This window comes from Parasteatoda tepidariorum, chromosome 10 (genome assembly GCF_982258835.1).
Source record: "Parasteatoda tepidariorum strain Cologne lab strain chromosome 10, Ptep-v5.0, whole genome shotgun sequence".
NCBI classification, from domain to species: domain Eukaryota; kingdom Metazoa; phylum Arthropoda; class Arachnida; order Araneae; family Theridiidae; genus Parasteatoda; species Parasteatoda tepidariorum.
Genome location: NC_141764.1, coordinates 21,603,018 through 21,619,428, shown reverse-complemented (window position 1 = coordinate 21,619,428; position 16,411 = coordinate 21,603,018). Strand labels below are relative to the sequence as shown.

At 32.9% G+C, this 16,411-nt stretch overlaps 2 protein-coding genes and 42 non-coding genes across 44 annotated transcripts in view; 43 read left to right on the top strand and 1 right to left on the bottom strand.

Moving 5' to 3' along the window:
* LOC107446022 (uncharacterized) overlaps positions 1-16,411 on the bottom strand; it is a 194,463-nt gene that overhangs the window by 74,373 nt on the left and 103,679 nt on the right. The window lies entirely within an intron of this gene.
* The window catches only part of LOC147802258 (uncharacterized), a 106,614-nt gene that overhangs the window by 14,517 nt on the left and 75,686 nt on the right, over positions 1-16,411 (top strand). The window lies entirely within an intron of this gene.
* On the top strand, positions 340-411 carry TRNAC-GCA (transfer RNA cysteine (anticodon GCA)). Its single transcript has one exon. It is a non-coding gene; the product is annotated as a tRNA-Cys (tRNA).
* Positions 1,040-1,111, top strand: TRNAW-CCA (transfer RNA tryptophan (anticodon CCA)). Its single transcript has one exon. It is a non-coding gene; the product is annotated as a tRNA-Trp (tRNA).
* TRNAW-CCA (transfer RNA tryptophan (anticodon CCA)) lies at positions 1,390-1,461 on the top strand. The gene has a single exon. It is a non-coding gene; the product is annotated as a tRNA-Trp (tRNA).
* Positions 1,740-1,811, top strand: TRNAW-CCA (transfer RNA tryptophan (anticodon CCA)). Its single transcript has one exon. It is a non-coding gene; the product is annotated as a tRNA-Trp (tRNA).
* TRNAW-CCA (transfer RNA tryptophan (anticodon CCA)) lies at positions 2,090-2,161 on the top strand. The gene has a single exon. It is a non-coding gene; the product is annotated as a tRNA-Trp (tRNA).
* TRNAW-CCA (transfer RNA tryptophan (anticodon CCA)) lies at positions 2,440-2,512 on the top strand. The gene has a single exon. It is a non-coding gene; the product is annotated as a tRNA-Trp (tRNA).
* Positions 2,790-2,861, top strand: TRNAW-CCA (transfer RNA tryptophan (anticodon CCA)). The gene has a single exon. It is a non-coding gene; the product is annotated as a tRNA-Trp (tRNA).
* TRNAW-CCA (transfer RNA tryptophan (anticodon CCA)) lies at positions 3,140-3,211 on the top strand. Its single transcript has one exon. It is a non-coding gene; the product is annotated as a tRNA-Trp (tRNA).
* Positions 3,490-3,561, top strand: TRNAW-CCA (transfer RNA tryptophan (anticodon CCA)). Its single transcript has one exon. It is a non-coding gene; the product is annotated as a tRNA-Trp (tRNA).
* TRNAW-CCA (transfer RNA tryptophan (anticodon CCA)) lies at positions 3,840-3,911 on the top strand. Its single transcript has one exon. It is a non-coding gene; the product is annotated as a tRNA-Trp (tRNA).
* Positions 4,190-4,261, top strand: TRNAW-CCA (transfer RNA tryptophan (anticodon CCA)). The gene has a single exon. It is a non-coding gene; the product is annotated as a tRNA-Trp (tRNA).
* Positions 4,540-4,611, top strand: TRNAW-CCA (transfer RNA tryptophan (anticodon CCA)). Its single transcript has one exon. It is a non-coding gene; the product is annotated as a tRNA-Trp (tRNA).
* TRNAW-CCA (transfer RNA tryptophan (anticodon CCA)) lies at positions 4,890-4,961 on the top strand. The gene has a single exon. It is a non-coding gene; the product is annotated as a tRNA-Trp (tRNA).
* Positions 5,240-5,312, top strand: TRNAW-CCA (transfer RNA tryptophan (anticodon CCA)). Its single transcript has one exon. It is a non-coding gene; the product is annotated as a tRNA-Trp (tRNA).
* On the top strand, positions 5,590-5,661 carry TRNAW-CCA (transfer RNA tryptophan (anticodon CCA)). The gene has a single exon. It is a non-coding gene; the product is annotated as a tRNA-Trp (tRNA).
* TRNAW-CCA (transfer RNA tryptophan (anticodon CCA)) lies at positions 5,940-6,011 on the top strand. Its single transcript has one exon. It is a non-coding gene; the product is annotated as a tRNA-Trp (tRNA).
* Positions 6,640-6,711, top strand: TRNAW-CCA (transfer RNA tryptophan (anticodon CCA)). The gene has a single exon. It is a non-coding gene; the product is annotated as a tRNA-Trp (tRNA).
* On the top strand, positions 6,990-7,061 carry TRNAW-CCA (transfer RNA tryptophan (anticodon CCA)). Its single transcript has one exon. It is a non-coding gene; the product is annotated as a tRNA-Trp (tRNA).
* On the top strand, positions 7,340-7,412 carry TRNAW-CCA (transfer RNA tryptophan (anticodon CCA)). Its single transcript has one exon. It is a non-coding gene; the product is annotated as a tRNA-Trp (tRNA).
* Positions 7,690-7,761, top strand: TRNAW-CCA (transfer RNA tryptophan (anticodon CCA)). Its single transcript has one exon. It is a non-coding gene; the product is annotated as a tRNA-Trp (tRNA).
* On the top strand, positions 8,040-8,111 carry TRNAW-CCA (transfer RNA tryptophan (anticodon CCA)). Its single transcript has one exon. It is a non-coding gene; the product is annotated as a tRNA-Trp (tRNA).
* TRNAW-CCA (transfer RNA tryptophan (anticodon CCA)) lies at positions 8,740-8,811 on the top strand. The gene has a single exon. It is a non-coding gene; the product is annotated as a tRNA-Trp (tRNA).
* On the top strand, positions 9,090-9,161 carry TRNAW-CCA (transfer RNA tryptophan (anticodon CCA)). The gene has a single exon. It is a non-coding gene; the product is annotated as a tRNA-Trp (tRNA).
* TRNAW-CCA (transfer RNA tryptophan (anticodon CCA)) lies at positions 9,440-9,511 on the top strand. Its single transcript has one exon. It is a non-coding gene; the product is annotated as a tRNA-Trp (tRNA).
* On the top strand, positions 9,790-9,861 carry TRNAW-CCA (transfer RNA tryptophan (anticodon CCA)). The gene has a single exon. It is a non-coding gene; the product is annotated as a tRNA-Trp (tRNA).
* On the top strand, positions 10,140-10,211 carry TRNAW-CCA (transfer RNA tryptophan (anticodon CCA)). Its single transcript has one exon. It is a non-coding gene; the product is annotated as a tRNA-Trp (tRNA).
* On the top strand, positions 10,490-10,561 carry TRNAW-CCA (transfer RNA tryptophan (anticodon CCA)). Its single transcript has one exon. It is a non-coding gene; the product is annotated as a tRNA-Trp (tRNA).
* On the top strand, positions 10,840-10,911 carry TRNAW-CCA (transfer RNA tryptophan (anticodon CCA)). The gene has a single exon. It is a non-coding gene; the product is annotated as a tRNA-Trp (tRNA).
* TRNAW-CCA (transfer RNA tryptophan (anticodon CCA)) lies at positions 11,190-11,261 on the top strand. The gene has a single exon. It is a non-coding gene; the product is annotated as a tRNA-Trp (tRNA).
* Positions 11,540-11,611, top strand: TRNAW-CCA (transfer RNA tryptophan (anticodon CCA)). Its single transcript has one exon. It is a non-coding gene; the product is annotated as a tRNA-Trp (tRNA).
* On the top strand, positions 11,890-11,961 carry TRNAW-CCA (transfer RNA tryptophan (anticodon CCA)). Its single transcript has one exon. It is a non-coding gene; the product is annotated as a tRNA-Trp (tRNA).
* Positions 12,240-12,311, top strand: TRNAW-CCA (transfer RNA tryptophan (anticodon CCA)). Its single transcript has one exon. It is a non-coding gene; the product is annotated as a tRNA-Trp (tRNA).
* On the top strand, positions 12,590-12,661 carry TRNAW-CCA (transfer RNA tryptophan (anticodon CCA)). The gene has a single exon. It is a non-coding gene; the product is annotated as a tRNA-Trp (tRNA).
* TRNAW-CCA (transfer RNA tryptophan (anticodon CCA)) lies at positions 13,294-13,365 on the top strand. Its single transcript has one exon. It is a non-coding gene; the product is annotated as a tRNA-Trp (tRNA).
* On the top strand, positions 13,644-13,715 carry TRNAW-CCA (transfer RNA tryptophan (anticodon CCA)). The gene has a single exon. It is a non-coding gene; the product is annotated as a tRNA-Trp (tRNA).
* Positions 13,994-14,065, top strand: TRNAW-CCA (transfer RNA tryptophan (anticodon CCA)). The gene has a single exon. It is a non-coding gene; the product is annotated as a tRNA-Trp (tRNA).
* Positions 14,344-14,415, top strand: TRNAW-CCA (transfer RNA tryptophan (anticodon CCA)). The gene has a single exon. It is a non-coding gene; the product is annotated as a tRNA-Trp (tRNA).
* On the top strand, positions 14,694-14,765 carry TRNAW-CCA (transfer RNA tryptophan (anticodon CCA)). The gene has a single exon. It is a non-coding gene; the product is annotated as a tRNA-Trp (tRNA).
* On the top strand, positions 15,044-15,115 carry TRNAW-CCA (transfer RNA tryptophan (anticodon CCA)). Its single transcript has one exon. It is a non-coding gene; the product is annotated as a tRNA-Trp (tRNA).
* Positions 15,394-15,465, top strand: TRNAW-CCA (transfer RNA tryptophan (anticodon CCA)). Its single transcript has one exon. It is a non-coding gene; the product is annotated as a tRNA-Trp (tRNA).
* Positions 15,745-15,816, top strand: TRNAW-CCA (transfer RNA tryptophan (anticodon CCA)). The gene has a single exon. It is a non-coding gene; the product is annotated as a tRNA-Trp (tRNA).
* Positions 16,095-16,166, top strand: TRNAW-CCA (transfer RNA tryptophan (anticodon CCA)). Its single transcript has one exon. It is a non-coding gene; the product is annotated as a tRNA-Trp (tRNA).

Here is a 16,411-nt window from a genome sequence, read left to right as displayed (position 1 = left end):
GCAACGGTAGCGCGTCTGACTCCAGATCAGAAGGTTGCGTGTTCAAATCACGTCCGGGTCAAGATGTTACTTTTTAACTTTTACAGTTAAACTCTTTTTACTACCAAAAACTTAAAAAAAGCAATTTCATTCTGTGGCAATAAATAAAATTAACTGATAGATGAGTTTAGACAATATGAATGATTTTATTTCTTTTTCCCACGTAATATTTCAATTTAAAAACAGTTTGATCCCTGAGAAACGGTTTAGCAGCATTTCCCATCGTAACAACAATCTCCAAAAACAAATTTTGCATATTTCTAAGTAAATTAAATTATAGGTGTATAAGTTTTCTAACGTGGCCCGGTGGCGCAACGGTAGCGCGTCTGACTGCAGATCAGAAGGTTGCGTGTTCAAATCACGTCCGGGTCAATATGTTACTTTTTAACTTTTACAGTTAAACTCTTTTTACTACCAAAAACTTAAAACAAGCAATTTCATTCTGTGGCAATAAATAAAATTAACTGATAAATGAGTTTAGACAATATGAATGATTTTATTTCTTTTTCCCACGCAATATTTCAAATTAAAAACAGTTTGATCCCTGAGACACGGTTTAGCAGCATTTCCCATCGTAACAAGAATCACCAAAAACAAATTTTATATATTTCTAAGTAATTTAAATTATAGGTGTATAAGTTTTCTAACGTGGCCCGTTGGCGCAACGACACCGCGTCTGACTCCAGATCAGAAGGTTGCGTGTTCAAATCACGTCCGGGTCAATATGTAACTTTTTAACTTTTACAGTTAAACTCTTTTTACTACCAAAAACTTAAAACAAGCAATTTCATTCTGTGGCAATAAATAAAATTAACTGATAGATGAGTTTAGACAATATGAATGATTTTATTTCTTTTTCCCACGTAATATTTTAATTTAAAAACAGTTTGATCCCTGAGAAACGGTTTAGCAGCATTTCCTATCGTAACAAGAATCTCCAAAAATAAATTTTATATATTTCTAAGTAAATTAAATTATAGGTGTATAAGTTTTCTAACGTGGCCCGGTGGCGCAACGGTAGCGCGTCTGACTCCAGATCAGAAGGTTGCGTGTTCAAATCACGTCCGGGTCAATGTGTTACTTTTTAACTTTTACAGTTAAACTCTTTTTACTACCAAAAACTTAAAACAAGCAATTTCATTCTGTGGCAATAAATAAAATTAACTGATAGATGAGTTTAGACAATATGAATGATTTTATTTCTTTTTCCCACGTAATATTTCAATTTAAAAACAGTTTGATCCCTGAGAAACGGTTTAGCAGCATTTGCTATCATAACAAGAATATCCAAAAATAAATTTTATATATTTCTCAGAAATTTAAATTATAGGTGTATAAGTTTTCTAACGTGGCCCGGTGGCGCAACGGTAGCGCGTCTGACTCCAGATCAGAAGGTTGCGTGTTCAAATCACGTCCGGGTCAATGTGTTACTTTTTAACTTTTACAGTTAAACTCTTTTTACTACCAAAAACTTAAAACAAGCAATTTCATTCTGTGGCAATAAATAAAATTAACTGATAGATGAGTTTAGACAATATGAATGATTTTATTTCTTTTTCCCACGTAATATTTCAATTTAAAAACAGTTTGATCCCTGAGAAACGGTTTAGCAGCATTTCCTATCGTAACAAGAATCTCCAAAAACAAATTTTACATATTTCTAAGTAATTTAAATTATAGGTGTATAAGTTTTCTAACGTGGCCCGGTGGCGCAACGGTAGCGCGTCTGACTCCAGACCAGAAGGTTGCGTGTTCAAATCACGTCCGGGTCAATATGTTACTTTTTAACTTTTACAGTTAAACTCTTTTTACTACCAAAAACTTAAAACAAGCAATTTCATTCTGAAGCAATAAATAAAATTAACTGATAGATGAGTTTAGACAATATGAATGATTTTATTTCTTTTTCCCACGTAATATTTCAATTTAAAAACAGTTTGATCCCTGAGAAACGGTTTAGCAGCATTTCCTATCGGAGCAAGAATCTCCATAAACAAATTTTACATATTTCTAAGTAATTTAAATTATAGGTGTATAAGTTTTCTAACGTGGCCCGGTGGCGCAACGGTAGCGCGTCTGACTCCAGATCAGAAGGTTGCGTGTTCAAATCACGTCCGGGTCAATATGTTACTTTTTAACTTTTACAGTTAAACTCTTTATACTACCAAAAACTTAAAACAAGCAATTTCATTCTGAGGCAATAAATAAAATTAACTGATAGATGAGTTTAGACAATATGAATGATTTTATTTCTTTTTCCCACGTAATATTTCAATTTAAAAACAGTTTGATCCCTGAGAAACGGTTTAGCAGCATTTCCTATCGTAACAAGAATCTCCAAAAACAAATTTTACATATTTCTAAGTAATTTAAATTATAGGTGTATAAGTTTTCTAACGTTGCCCGGTGGCGCAACGGTAGCGCGTCTGACTCCAGATCAGAAGGTTGCGTGTTCAAATCACGTCCGGGTCAATGTGTTACTTTTTAACTTTTACAGTTAAACTCTTTTTACTACCCAAAACTTAAAACAAGCAATTTCATTCTGTGGCAATAAATAAAATTAACTAATAGATGAGTTTAGACAATATGAATGATTTTATTTCTATTTCCCACGTAATATTTCAATTTAAAAACAGTTTGATCCCTGAGAAACGGTTTAGCAGCATTTGCTATCATAACAAGAATATCCAAAAATAAATTTTATATATTTCTCAGAAATTTAAATTATAGGTGTACAAGTTTTCTAACGTGGCCCGGTGGCGCAACGGTAGCGCGTCTGACTCCAGATCAGAAGGTTGCGTGTTCAAATCACGTCCGGGTCAATGTGTTACTTTTTAACTTTTACAGTTAAACTCTTTTTACTACCAAAAACTTAAAACAAGCAATTTCATTCTGTGGCAATAAATAAAATTAACTGATAGATGAGTTTAGACAATATGAATGATTTTATTTCTTTTTCCCACGTAATATTTCAATTTAAAAACAGTTTGATCCCTGAGAAACGGTTTAGCAGCATTTCCTATCATAACAAGAATCTCCAAAAATAAATTTTATATATTTCTAAGAAATTTAAATTATAGATGTATAAGTTTTCTACCGTGGCCCGGTGGCGCAACGGTAGCGCGTCTGACTCCAGATCAGAAGGTTGCGTGTTCAAATCACGTCCGGGTCAATGTGTTACTTTTTAACTTTTACAGTTAAACTCTTTTTACTACCAAAAACTTAAAACAAGCAATTTCATTCTGAAGCAATAAATAAAATTAACTGATAGATGAGTTTAGACAATATGAATGATTTTATTTCTTTTTCCCACGTAATATTTCAATTTAAAAACAGTTTGATCCCTGAGAAACGGTTTAGCAGCATTTCCTATCGGAGCAAGAATCTCCATAAACAAATTTTACATATTTCTAAGTAATTTAAATTATAGGTGTATAAGTTTTCTAACGTGGCCCGGTGGCGCAACGGTAGCGCGTCTGACTCCAGATCAGAAGGTTGCGTGTTCAAATCACGTCCGGGTCAATATGTTACTTTTTAACTTTTACAGTTAAACTCTTTATACTACCAAAAACTTAAAACAAGCAATTTCATTCTGTGGCAATAAATAAAATTAACTGATAGATGAGTTTAGACAATATGAATGATTTTATTTCTTTTTTCCGCGTAATATTTCAATTTAAAAACAGTTTGATCCCTGAGAAACGGTTTAGCAGCATTTCCTATCGTAACAAGAATCTCCAAAAATAAATTTTATATATTTCTAAGTAAATTAAATTATAGGTGTATAAGTTTTCTAACGTGGCCCGGTGGCGCAACGGTAGCGCGTCTAACTCCAGATCAGAAGGTTGCGTGTTCAAATCACGTCCGGGTCAATGTGTTACTTTTTAACTTTTACAGTTAAACTCTTTTTACTACCAAAAACTTAAAACAAGCAATTTCATTCTGTGGCAATAAATAAAATTAACTGATAGATGAGTTTAGACAATATGAATGATTTTATTTCTTTTTCCCACGTAATATTTCAATTTAAAAACAGTTTGATCCCTGAGAAACGGTTTAGCAGCATTTGCTATCATAACAAGAATATCCAAAAATAAATTTTATATATTTCTCAGAAATTTAAATTATAGGTGTATAAGTTTTCTAACGTGGCCCGGTGGCGCAACGGTAGCGCGTCTGACTCCAGATCAGAAGGTTGCGTGTTCAAATCACGTCCGGGTCAATGTGTTACTTTTTAACTTTTACAGTTAAACTCTTTTTACTACCAAAAACTTAAAACAAGCAATTTCATTCTGTGGCAATAAATAAAATTAACTGATAGATGAGTTTAGACAATATGAATGATTTTATTTCTTTTTCCCACGTAATATTTCAATTTAAAAACAGTTTGATCCCTGAGAAACGGTTTAGCAGCATTTCCTATCATAACAAGAATCTCCAAAAATAAATTTTATATATTTCTAAGAAATTTAAATTATAGATGTATAAGTTTTCTACCGTGGCCCGGTGGCGCAACGGTAGCGCGTCTGACTCCAGATCAGAAGGTTGCGTGTTCAAATCACGTCCGGGTCAATGTGTTACTTTTTAACTTTTACAGTTAAACTCTTTTTACTACCAAAAACTTAAAACAAGCAATTTCATTCTGAAGCAATAAATAAAATTAACTGATAGATGAGTTTAGACAATATGAATGATTTTATTTCTTTTTCCCACGTAATATTTCAATTTAAAAACAGTTTGATCCCTGAGAAACGGTTTAGCAGCATTTCCTATCGGAGCAAGAATCTCCATAAACAAATTTTACATATTTCTAAGTAATTTAAATTATAGGTGTATAAGTTTTCTAACGTGGCCCGGTGGCGCAACGGTAGCGCGTCTGACTCCAGATCAGAAGGTTGCGTGTTCAAATCACGTCCGGGTCAATATGTTACTTTTTAACTTTTACAGTTAAACTCTTTATACTACCAAAAACTTAAAACAAGCAATTTCATTCTGTGGCAATAAATAAAATTAACTGATAGATGAGTTTAGACAATATGAATGATTTTATTTCTTTTTCCCACGTAATATTTCAATTTAAAAACAGTTTGATCCCTGAGAAACGGTTTAGCAGCATTTCCTATCGTAACAAGAATCTCCAAAAACAAATTTTACATATTTCTAAGTAATTTAAATTATAGGTGTATAAGTTTTCTAACGTTGCCCGGTGGCGCAACGGTAGCGCGTCTGACTCCAGATCAGAAGGTTGCGTGTTCAAATCACGTCCGGGTCAATGTGTTACTTTTTAACTTTTACAGTTAAACTCTTTTTACTACCCAAAACTTAAAACAAGCAATTTCATTCTGTGGCAATAAATAAAATTAACTAATAGATGAGTTTAGACAATATGAATGATTTTATTTCTATTTCCCACGTAATATTTCAATTTAAAAACAGTTTGATCCCTGAGAAACGGTTTAGCAGCATTTCCTATCGTAACAAGAATCACCAAAAACAAATTTTATATATTTCCAAGTAATTTAAATTATCGGTGTATAAGTTTTCTAACGTGGCCCGGTGGCGCAACGGTAGCGCGTCTGACTCCAGATCAGAAGGTTGCGTGTTCAAATCACGTCCGGGTCAAGATGTTACTTTTTAACTTTTACAGTTAAACTCTTTTTACTACCAAAAACTTAAAAAAAGCAATTTCATTCTGTGGCAATAAATAAAATTAACTGATAGATGAGTTTAGACAATATGAATGATTTTATTTCTTTTTCCCACGTAATATTTCAATTTAAAAACAGTTTGATCCCTGAGAAACGGTTTAGCAGCATTTCCCATCGTAACAACAATCTCCAAAAACAAATTTTGCATATTTCTAAGTAAATTAAATTATAGGTGTATAAGTTTTCTAACGTGGCCCGGTGGCGCAACGGTAGCGCGTCTGACTCCAGATCAGAAGGTTGCGTGTTCAAATCACGTCCGGGTCAATATGTTACTTTTTAACTTTTACAGTTAAACTCTTTTTACTACCAAAAACTTAAAACAAGCAATTTCATTCTGTGGCAATAAATAAAATTAACTGATAAATGAGTTTAGACAATATGAATGATTTTATTTCTTTTTCCCACGCAATATTTCAAATTAAAAACAGTTTGATCCCTGAGACACGGTTTAGCAGCATTTCCCATCGTAAGAAGAATCACCAAAAACAAATTTTATATATTTCTAAGTAATTTAAATTATAGGTGTATAAGTTTTCTAACGTGGCCCGTTGGCGCAACGACACCGCGTCTGACTCCAGATCAGAAGGTTGCGTGTTCAAATCACGTCCGGGTCAATATGTAACTTTTTAACTTTTACAGTTAAACTCTTTTTACTACCAAAAACTTAAAACAAGCAATTTCATTCTGTGGCAATAAATAAAATTAACTGATAGATGAGTTTAGACAATATGAATGATTTTATTTCTTTTTCCCACGTAATATTTCAATTTAAAAACAGTTTGATCCCTGAGAAACGGTTTAGCAGCATTTCCTATCGTAACAAGAATCTCCAAAAACAAATTTTACATATTTCTAAGTAATTTAAATTATAGGTGTATAAGTTTTCTAACGTGGCCCGGTGGCGCAACGGTAGCGCGTCTGACTCCAGACCAGAAGGTTGCGTGTTCAAATCACGTCCGGGTCAATATGTTACTTTTTAACTTTTACAGTTAAACTCTTTTTACTACCAAAAACTTAAAACAAGCAATTTCATTCTGAAGCAATAAATAAAATTAACTGATAGATGAGTTTAGACAATATGAATGATTTTATTTCTTTTTCCCACGTAATATTTCAATTTAAAAACAGTTTGATCCCTGAGAAACGGTTTAGCAGCATTTCCTATCGGAGCAAGAATCTCCATAAACAAATTTTACATATTTCTAAGTAATTTAAATTATAGGTGTATAAGTTTTCTAACGTGGCCCGGTGGCGCAACGGTAGCGCGTCTGACTCCAGATCAGAAGGATGCGTGTTCAAATCACGTCCGGGTCAATATGTTACTTTTTAACTTTTACAGTTAAACTCTTTATACTACCAAAAACTTAAAACAAGCAATTTCATTCTGAGGCAATAAATAAAATTAACTGATAGATGAGTTTAGACAATATGAATGATTTTATTTCTTTTTCCCACGTAATATTTCAATTTAAAAACAGTTTGATCCCTGAGAAACGGTTTAGCAGCATTTCCTATCGTAACAAGAATCTCCAAAAACAAATTTTACATATTTCTAAGTAATTTAAATTATAGGTGTATAAGTTTTCTAACGTTGCCCGGTGGCGCAACGGTAGCGCGTCTGACTCCAGATCAGAAGGTTGCGTGTTCAAATCACGTCCGGGTCAATGTGTTACTTTTTAACTTTTACAGTTAAACTCTTTTTACTACCCAAAACTTAAAACAAGCAATTTCATTCTGTGGCAATAAATAAAATTAACTAATAGATGAGTTTAGACAATATGAATGATTTTATTTCTATTTCCCACGTAATATTTCAATTTAAAAACAGTTTGATCCCTGAGAAACGGTTTAGCAGCATTTCCTATCGTAACAAGAACCACCAAAAACAAATTTTATATATTTCCAAGTAATTTAAATTATCGGTGTATAAGTTTTCTAACGTGGCCCGGTGGCGCAACGGTAGCGCGTCTGACTCCAGATCAGAAGGTTGCGTGTTCAAATCACGTCCGGGTCAAGATGTTACTTTTTAACTTTTACAGTTAAACTCTTTTTACTACCAAAAACTTAAAAAAAGCAATTTCATTCTGTGGCAATAAATAAAATTAACTGATAGATGAGTTTAGACAATATGAATGATTTTATTTCTTTTTCCCACGTAATATTTCAATTTAAAAACAGTTTGATCCCTGAGAAACGGTTTAGCAGCATTTCCCATCGTAACAACAATCTCCAAAAACAAATTTTGCATATTTCTAAGTAAATTAAATTATAGGTGTATAAGTTTTCTAACGTGGCCCGGTGGCGCAACGGTAGCGCGTCTGACTCCAGATCAGAAGGTTGCGTGTTCAAATCACGTCCGGGTCAATATGTAACTTTTTAACTTTTACAGTTAAACTCTTTTTACTACCAAAAACTTAAAACAAGCAATTTCATTCTGTGGCAATAAATAAAATTAACTGATAGATGAGTTTAGACAATATGAATGATTTTATTTCTTTTTCCCACGCAATATTTCAAATTAAAAACAGTTTGATCCCTGAGACACGGTTTAGCAGCATTTCCCATCGTAACAAGAATCACCAAAAACAAATTTTATATATTTCTAAGTAATTTAAATTATAGGTGTATAAGTTTTCTAACGTGGCCCGTTGGCGCAACGACACCGCGTCTGACTCCAGATCAGAAGGTTGCGTGTTCAAATCACGTCTGGGTCAATATGTAACTTTTTAACTTTTACAGTTAAACTCTTTTTACTACCAAAAACTTAAAACAAGCAATTTCATTCTGTGGCAATAAATAAAATTAACTGATAGATGAGTTTAGACAATATGAATGATTTTATTTCTTTTTCCCACGTAATATTTTAATTTAAAAACAGTTTGATCCCTGAGAAACGGTTTAGCAGCATTTCCTATCGTAACAAGAATCTCCAAAAATAAATTTTATATATTTCTAAGTAAATTAAATTATAGGTGTATAAGTTTTCTAACGTGGCCCGGTGGCGCAACGGTAGCGCGTCTGACTCCAGATCAGAAGGTTGCGTGTTCAAATCACGTCCGGGTCAATGTGTTACTTTTTAACTTTTACAGTTAAACTCTTTTTACTACCAAAAACTTAAAACAAGCAATTTCATTCTGTGGCAATAAATAAAATTAACTGATAGATGAGTTTAGACAATATGAATGATTTTATTTCTTTTTCCCACGTAATATTTCAATTTAAAAACAGTTTGATCCCTGAGAAACGGTTTAGCAGCATTTGCTATCATAACAAGAATATCCAAAAATAAATTTTATATATTTCTCAGAAATTTAAATTATAGGTGTATAAGTTTTCTAACGTGGCCCGGTGGCGCAACGGTAGCGCGTCTGACTCCAGATCAGAAGGTTGCGTGTTCAAATCACGTCCGGGTCAATGTGTTACTTTTTAACTTTTACAGTTAAACTCTTTTTACTACCAAAAACTTAAAACAAGCAATTTCATTCTGTGGCAATAAATAAAATTAACTGATAGATGAGTTTAGACAATATGAATGATTTTATTTCTTTTTCCCACGTAATATTTCAATTTAAAAACAGTTTGATCCCTGAGAAACGGTTTAGCAGCATTTCCTATCGTAACAAGAATCTCCAAAAACAAATTTTACATATTTCTAAGTAATTTAAATTATAGGTGTATAAGTTTTCTAACGTGGCCCGGTGGCGCAACGGTAGCGCGTCTGACTCCAGACCAGAAGGTTGCGTGTTCAAATCACGTCCGGGTCAATATGTTACTTTTTAACTTTTACAGTTAAACTCTTTTTACTACCAAAAACTTAAAACAAGCAATTTAATTCTGAGGCAATAAATAAAATTAACTGATAGATGAGTTTAGACAATATGAATGATTTTATTTCTTTTTCCCACGTAATATTTCAATTTAAAAACAGTTTGATCCGTGAGAAACGGTTTAGCAGCATTTCCCATCGTAACAACAATATCCAAAAACAAATTTTGCATATTTCTAAGTAAATTAAATTATAGGTGTATAAGTTTTCTAACGTGGCCCGGTGGCGCAACGGTAGCGCGTCTTACTCCAGATCAGAAGGTTGCGTGTTCAAATCACGTCCGGGTCAATGTGTTACTTTTTAACTTTTACAGTTAAACTCTTTTTACTACCAAAAACTTAAAACAAGCAATTTCATTCTGTGGCAATAAATAAAATTAACTGATAGATGAGTTTAGACAATATGAATGATTTTATTTCTTTTTCCCACGTAATATTTCAATTTAAAAACTTTTTGATCCCTGAGAAACGGTTTAGCAGCATTTGCTATCATAACAAGAATATCCAAAAATAAATTTTATATATTTCTCAGAAATTTAAATTATAGGTGTATAAGTTTTCTAACGTGGCCCGGTGGCGCAACGGTAGCGCGTCTGACTCCAGATCAGAAGGTTGCGTGTTCAAATCACGTCCGGGTCAATGTGTTACTTTTTAACTTTTACAGTTAAACTCTTTTTACTACCAAAAACTTAAAACAAGCAATTTCATTCTGTGGCAATAAATAAAATTAACTGATAGATGAGTTTAGACAATATGAATGATTTTATTTCTTTTTCCCACGTAATATTTCAATTTAAAAACAGTTTGATCCCTGAGAAACGGTTTAGCAGCATTTCCTATCATAACAAGAATCTCCAAAAATAAATTTTACATATTTCTAAGAAATTTAAATTATAGATGTATAAGTTTTCTACCGTGGCCCGGTGGCGCAACGGTAGCGCGTCTGACTCCAGATCAGAAGGTTGCGTGTTCAAATCACGTCCGGGTCAATATGTTACTTTTTAACTTTTACAGTTAAACTCTTTTTACTACCAAAAACTTAAAACAAGCAATTTCATTCTGAGGCAATAAATAAAATTAACTGATAGATGAGTTTAGACAATATGAATGATTTTATTTCTTTTTCCCACGTAATATTTCAATTTAAAAACAGTTTGATCCCTGAGAAACGGTTTAGCAGCATTTCCTATCGGAGCAAGAATCTCCATAAACAAATTTTACATATTTCTAAGTAATTTAAATTATAGGTGTATAAGTTTTCTAACGTGGCCCGGTGGCGCAACGGTAGCGCGTCTGACTCCAGATCAGAAGGTTGCGTGTTCAAATCACGTCCGGGTCAATATGTTACTTTTTAACTTTTACAGTTAAACTCTTTATACTACCAAAAACTTAAAACAAGCAATTTCATTCTGAGGCAATAAATAAAATTAACTGATAGATGAGTTTAGACAATATGAATGATTTTATTTCTTTTTCCCACGTAATATTTCAATTTAAAAACAGTTTGATCCCTGAGAAACGGTTTAGCAGCATTTCCTATCGTAACAAGAATCTCCAAAAACAAATTTTACATATTTCTAAGTAATTTAAATTATAGGTGTATAAGTTTTCTAACGTGGCCCGGTGGCGCAACGGTAGCGCGTCTGACTCCAGATCAGAAGGTTGCGTGTTCAAATCACGTCCGGGTCAATGTGTTACTTTTTAACTTTTACAGTTAAACTCTTTTTACTACCCAAAACTTAAAACAAGCAATTTCATTCTGTGGCAATAAATAAAATTAACTAATAGATGAGTTTAGACAATATGAATGATTTTATTTCTTTTTCCCACGTAATATTTCAATTTAAAAACAGTTTGATCCCTGAGAAACGGTTTAGCAGCATTTCCTATCGTAACAAGAATCACCAAAAACAAATTTTATATATTTCCAAGTAATTTAAATTATCGGTGTATAAGTTTTCTAACGTGGCCCGGTGGCGCAACGGTAGCGCGTCTGACTCCAGATCAGAAGGTTGCGTGTTCAAATCACGTCCGGGTCAAGATGTTACTTTTTAACTTTTACAGTTAAACTCTTTATACTACCAAAAACTTAAAACAAGCAATTTCATTCTGAGGCAATAAATAAAATTAACTGATAGATGAGTTTAGACAATATGAATGATTTTATTTCTTTTTCCCACGTAATATTTCAATTTAAAAACAGTTTGATCCCTGAGAAACGGTTTAGCAGCATTTCCTATCGTAACAAGAATCTCCAAAAACAAATTTTACATATTTCTAAGTAATTTAAATTATAGGTGTATAAGTTTTCTAACGTGGCCCGGTGGCGCAACGGTAGCGCGTCTGACTCCAGATCAGAAGGTTGCGTGTTCAAATCACGTCCGGGTCAATGTGTTACTTTTTAACTTTTACAGTTAAACTCTTTTTACTACCCAAAACTTAAAACAAGCAATTTCATTCTGTGGCAATAAATAAAATTAACTAATAGATGAGTTTAGACAATATGAATGATTTTATTTCTTTTTCCCACGTAATATTTCAATTTAAAAACAGTTTGATCCCTGAGAAACGGTTTAGCAGCATTTCCTATCGTAACAAGAATCACCAAAAACAAATTTTATATATTTCCAAGTAATTTAAATTATCGGTGTATAAGTTTTCTAACGTGGCCCGGTGGCGCAACGGTAGCGCGTCTGACTCCAGATCAGAAGGTTGCGTGTTCAAATCACGTCCGGGTCAAGATGTTACTTTTTAACTTTTACAGTTAAACTCTTTTTACTACCAAAAACTTAAAACAAGCAATTTCATTCTGTGGCAATAAATAAAATAAACTCATAGATGAGTTTAGACAATATGAATGATTTTATTTCTTTTTTCCGCGTAATATTTCAATTTAAAAACAGTTTGATCCCTGAGAAACGGTTTAGCAGCATTTCCTATCGTAACAAGAATCTGCAAAAACAAATTTTACATATTTCTAAGTAATTTAAATTATAGGTGTATAAGTTTTCTAACGTGGCCCGGTGGCGCAACGGTAGCGCGTCTGACTCCAGATCAGAAGGTTGCGTGTTCAAATCACGCCCGGGTCAATGTGTTACTTTTTAACTTTTACAGTTAAACTCTTTTTACTACCAAAAACTTAAAACAAGCAATTTCATTCTGTGGCAATAAATAAAATTAACTAATAGATGAGTTTAGACATAATGAATGATTTTATTTCTTTTTCCCACGTAATATTTCAATTTAAAAACAGTTTGATCCCTGAGAAACGGTTTAGCAGCATTTCCTATCGTAACAAGATCGAATCTCCAAAAACAAATTTTATATATTTCTAAGTAATTTAAATTATAGGTGTATAAGTTTTCTAACGTGGCCCGGTGGCGCAACTTTAGCGCGTCTGACTCCAGATCAGAAGGTTGCGTGTTCAAATCACGCACGGGACAATGTGTTACTTTTTAACTTTTACAGTTAAACTCTTTTTACTAAAAAAAACTTAAAACAAGCAATTGCATTCTGTGGCAATAAATAAAATTAACTGATAGATGAGTTTAGACAATATGAATGATTTTATTTCTTTTTCCCACGTAATATTTCAATTTAAAAACAGTTTGATCCCTGAGAAACGGTTTAGCAGCATTTGCTATCATAACAAGAATATCCAAAAATAAATTTTATATATTTCTCAGAAATTTAAATTATAGGTGTATAAGTTTTCTAACGTGGCCCGGTGGCGCAACGGTAGCGCGTCTGACTCCAGATCAGAAGGTTGCGTGTTAAAATCACGTCCGGGTCAATGTGTTACTTTTTAACTTTTACAGTTAAACTCTTTTTACTACCAAAAACTTAAAACAAGCAATTTCATTCTGTGGCAATAAATAAAATTAACTGATAGATGAGTTTAGACAATATGAATGATTTTATTTCTTTTTCCCACGTAATATTTCAATTTTAAAACAGTTTGATCCCTGAGAAACGGTTTAGCAGCATTTCCTATCGTAACAAGAATCTCCAAAAACAAATTTTACATATTTCTAAGTAATTTAAATTATAGGTGTATAAGTTTTCTAACGTGGCCCGGTGGCGCAACGGTAGCGCGTCTGACTCCAGACCAGAAGGTTGCGTGTTCAAATCACGTCCGGGTCAATATGTTACTTTTTAACTTTTACAGTTAAACTCTTTTTACTACCAAAAACTTAAAACAAGCAATTTAATTCTGAGGCAATAAATAAAATTAACTGATAGATGAGTTTAGACAATATGAATGATTTTATTTCTTTTTCCCACGTAATACTTCAATTTAAAAACAGTTTGATCCGTGAGAAACGGTTTAGCAGCATTTCCCATCGTAACAACAATATCCAAAAACAAATTTTGCATATTTCTAAGTAAATTAAATTATAGGTGTATAAGTTTTCTAACGTGGCCCGGTGGCGCAACGGTAGCGCGTCTGACTCCAGATCAGAAGGTTGCGTGTTCAAATCACGTCCGGGTCAATGTGTTACTTTCTAACTTTTACAGTTAAACTCTTTTTACTACCAAAAACTTAAAACAAGCAATTTCATTCTGTGGCAATAAATAAAATTAACTGATAGATGAGTTTAGACAATATGAATGATTTTATTTCTTTTTCCCACGTAATATTTCAATTTAAAAACAGTTTGATCCCTGAGAAACGGTTTAGCAGCATTTGCTATCATAACAAGAATATCCAAAAACAAATTTTATATATTTCTCAGAAATTTAAATTATAGGTGTATAAGTTTTCTAACGTGGCCCGGTGGCGCAACGGTAGCGCGTCTGACTCCAGATCAGAAGGTTGCGTGTTCAAATCACGTCCGGGTCAATGTGTTACTTTTTAACTTTTACAGTTAAACTCTTTTTACTACCAAAAACTTAAAACAAGCAATTTCATTCTGTGGCAATAAATAAAATTAACTGATAGATGAGTTTAGACAATATGAATGATTTTATTTCTTTTTCCCACGTAATATTTCAATTTAAAAACAGTTTGATCCCTGAGAAACGGTTTAGCAGCATTTCCTATCATAACAAGAATCTCCAAAAATAAATTTTATATATTTCTAAGAAATTTAAATTATAGATGTATAAGTTTTCTACCGTGGCCCGGTGGCGCAACGGTAGCGCGTCTGACTCCAGATCAGAAGGTTGCGTGTTCAAATCACGTCCGGGTCAATGTGTTACTTTTTAACTTTTACAGTTAAACTCTTTTTACTACCAAAAACTTAAAACAAGCAATTTCATTCTGAGGCAATAAATAAAATTAACTGACAGATGAGTTTAGACAATATGAATGATTTTATTTCTTTTTCCCTCGTAATATTTCAATTTAAAAACAGTTTGATCCCTGAGAAACGGTTTAGCAGCATTTCCTATCGCAGCAAGAATCTCCATAAACAAATTTTACATATTTCTAAGTAATTTAAATTATAGGTGTATAAGTTTTCTAACGTGGCCCGGTGGCGCAACAGTAGCGCGTCTGACTCCAGATCAGAAGGTTGCGTGTTCAAATCACGTCCGGCTCAATATGTTACTTTTTAACTTTTACAGTTAAACTCTTTATACTACCAAAAACTTAAAACAAGCAATTTCATTCTGAGGCAATAAATAAAATTAACTGATAGATGAGTTTAGACAATATGAATGATTTTATTTCTTTTTCCCACGTAATATTTCAATTTAAAAACAGTTTGATCCCTGAGAAACGGTTTAGCAGCATTTCCTATCGTAACAAGAATCTCCAAAAACAAATTTTACATATTTCTAAGTAATTTAAATTATAGGTGTATAAGTTTTCTAACGTGGCCCGGTGGCGCAACGGTAGCGCGTCTGACTCCAGATCAGAAGGTTGCGTGTTCAAATCACGTCCGGGTCAATGTGTTACTTTTTAACTTTTACAGTTAAACTCTTTTTACTACCCAAAACTTAAAACAAGCAATTTCATTCTGTGGCAATAAATAAAATTAACTAATAGATGAGTTTAAGACAATATGAATGATTTTATTTCTTTTTCCCACGTAATATTTCAATTTAAAAACAGTTTGATCCCTGAGAAACGGTTTAGCAGCATTTCCTATCGTAACAAGAATCACCAAAAACAAATTTTATATATTTCTAAGTAATTTAAATTATCGGTGTATAAGTTTTCTAACGTGGCCCGGTGGCGCAACGGTAGCGCGTCTGACTCCAGATCAGAAGGTTGCGTGTTCAAATCACGTCCGGGTCAAGATGTTACTTTTTAACTTTTACAGTTAAACTCTTTTTACTACCAAAAACTTAAAAAAAGCAATTTCATTCTGTGGCAATAAATAAAATTAACTGATAGATGAGTTTAGACAATATGAATGATTTTATTTCTTTTTCCCACGTAATATTTCAATTTAAAAACAGTTTGATCCCTGAGAAACGGTTTAGCAGCATTTCCCATCGTAACAACAATCTCCAAAAACAAATTTTGCATATTTCTAAGTAAATTAAATTATAGGTGTATAAGTTTTCTAACGTGGCCCGGTGGCGCAACGGTAGCGCGTCTGACTCCAGATCAGAAGGTTGCGTGTTCAAATCACGTCCGGGTCAATATGTTACTTTTTAACTTTTACAGTTAAACTCTTTTTACTACCAAAAACTTAAAACAAGCAATTTCATTCTGAGGCAATAAATAAAATTAACTGATAGATGAGTTCAGACAATATGAATGATTTTATTTCTTTTTCCCACGTAATATTTCAATTTAAAAACAGTTTGATCCCTGAGAAACTGTTTAGCAGCATTTCCATCGTAACAACAATCTCCAAAAACAAATTTTACATATTTCTAAGTAA